This window comes from Amblyomma americanum, chromosome 5 (genome assembly GCF_052857255.1).
Source record: "Amblyomma americanum isolate KBUSLIRL-KWMA chromosome 5, ASM5285725v1, whole genome shotgun sequence".
Classification (NCBI taxonomy): Eukaryota; Metazoa; Arthropoda; class Arachnida; order Ixodida; family Ixodidae; genus Amblyomma; species Amblyomma americanum.
Genome location: NC_135501.1, coordinates 181040208 through 181042964, shown reverse-complemented (window position 1 = coordinate 181042964; position 2757 = coordinate 181040208).

Below are 2757 nucleotides of genomic sequence, written 5' to 3'. Positions count from 1 at the left end.
AGAAAACACACAAGACCTCCCTTTCAGAAGTCGAACGAACGTGCCACGATAGTCAAGGTTTAGCGTGTCTGACTAATCACCAAAGTTCGATTCCCATCTTATGTTCACAATTTCCTTGTAAGCACAATTAATTGACTTTCTTTCATGCCATAATGACATTTGAGTCATGTAGCAATCTTATAATCGCTACTTATCTAATGTTTTATTCACTTTTCGATTCCGCAGCTCCACCTATGAAGAGATCACCATAGCGACCAATTCGGATTTTCTCGTCGACGACGCTAGGTTCTCCCCCGAAGGAGACTCTTAACGCTCTCTCGTTAAGACGCAATGAGTCGCAATGAAATATGACCCAGGGACATGATTTCCGGCCAGTTACTACAAGCTCTGTGGACGGCGGCCATGCAGGCTTGGCTACGAGGCGGCTAGGCCGATCCAAAGAATGGCATCTAGTCGAGGCGAAGCGGTCTAATTCATCCACTTGCCGTAAATGTGGAAAGGAAGAAAAGCATTAAGGAGCATTCATTGCAAGGGAAGCTAGCGGCAATAGTTACTCCTCATATCACGTAATCGGCTATGAACTCTAGGGGCCTTACGGCGTCATTAACCTTTTAAACGACGCACTATAGGAAGCAACGTTTTTAAGACGAAAATTCTAGTTGCAATTCACATTTTCTTTGCCAAAAGAACGGAAAGAAAATGTTGCCCCATTTACAATAACTACGCATGTTTTTCTCCAAGTTCCATTTTTAGAATATTGGCATTTCCTATATACATAATGCTAAAGCGGTTCGAATCAACTTTTATTGTGTGGGCTGTGCAGATGTCTTCCATTGCTATCAAAAAATAATCTTATAACTTCCTGCATTGCTTTCGCACATCAGATAAAAAACATCACGCGTGAATGATTTTTTTTTTCGTTTCGCCCTGCGAACTGTATTGCACACAGCACTTCGGAAACCATGGTAGGTAGGTAAGCATTTCTTCCACAATGACTCTTGCAGCATACCCATCATACGCACATCTCTTAACGATCCATTCATGACTCCATTTCCCGATCACGTGACCACCCTCTCTTCCTGTCCCGCACTCCCGCATACAATACACATCGATAATGAAAATGCGCTTCCTAATTACCTTTGTAATGTTTCATTCCTGAAAATAAACTAACGTCTCCCCTATTTTCGAAGCCATCCAAGGCAGCTCATTAGCGCTCTATCATTTCCTTGGTGCAATGGTGCAATCGTTATTAAAAAAGTGACGCCATGAGAGAACACAATACGACAAAAAAGCATGCGTCCGAACAGCGCACAAAAAACAACACAGTGCCAAAACTGCACAGGCAAAGAACAGCACGCGTCAAAACTGCCCCGCCGCGGTGGCTCAGTGGTTAGGGCGCTCGACTACTGATCCGGAGTTCCCGGGTTCGAACCCGACCGCGGCCGCTGCGTTTTTATGGAGGAAAAATGCTAAGGCGCCCGCGTGCTGTGCGATGTCAGTGCACGTTAAAGATCCCCAGGTGGTCGAAATTATTCCGGAGCCCTCCACTACGGCACCTCTCTCTTCCTTTCTTCTTTGACTCCCTCCTTTACCCTTCCCTTACGGCGCGGTTCAGGTGTCCAACGATATATGAGACAGATACTGCGCCATTTCCTTTCCCCCCAAAACCAATTATTATTATTATTAAAACAGCAGGTTAGAAAAAAACAACTCAGCGATAAAAGAACATACGGAACAATCATCAGTACCACACAGCAGCACTAGAAATAAACAGCACAACACAGAACAGCGCTGTACGGTGGAGCGCTGCGGGAGGGGTAAATTATATTCATGACTGCAAACTGTAAAACACAACATATACCGCAGTAACCTTTGGAGATAACGAGTGCTCGTTTCGTTGATTCATTAAGAAAATGGGTAGGCTTATATTGAGCAGCAAAAAATTAATTCCATTGTTTTTTCGCAATACCAAATCTCTGCGCTATTTCTGGTAGTTAGAAAAACGAACACTTAAGGACAGACGGGAAATGAAAAGAGGGGCTCGTTATGATATACATAATAATATTGTTTATTTGCACTAAGTACAGTTTACAAGGAAGCTAACAGTCAACGAAATGAAGGAGCATAGGGGATGTGTTTTTTTTCTTTTCTCTTGTTAATGGTGTTCATCTTTGGCAGATTAATAAGGTAGCTATTTTTTCAAGCTAACTTATTGGTAACAATTTTTTAAGGATAATTGATTAGAAAGCAGAACAAAAACCAACCATATGCCGCCAGTGGGATGCGGATCCACTGACTCCGAATTTCGCGTCCAGTGCTCTGCAAGCAGAGCCACTGCGACGGCTGCCAGAGGTATTTATGTGTAGTGTAACTGAACCTTGAGAGTCTTCACCAGCGCCACCCTCGTCCATAGCGGCGGACGTAGTACGTCCTGTTTTACCGCGAGTGCGACGTTCAAATGGGACCGAACGGTGATTGCGGAAGCTTTGCGAGAACCCTTTTATGCTACCTTCGGCATGTAGACAGCCTGAACCGAGGCCCTCGCTATTCATTGAGCAGACAAGGCAGCTCACTATCAAACTATCTTTTAATTCGGCACGCAAGTTATAAAGGTTCTTAAATTGCGTGCACTGCCAGGATATATTTAATTAAAAAATGGAGTAAGCCTCTAATCTATATAGTGACGTGATCGCTGACTGCATGTTAACAAAATGATTCATCCGCTCTGGCGAAAGCCAGTACTTGGCTGCCGCACGG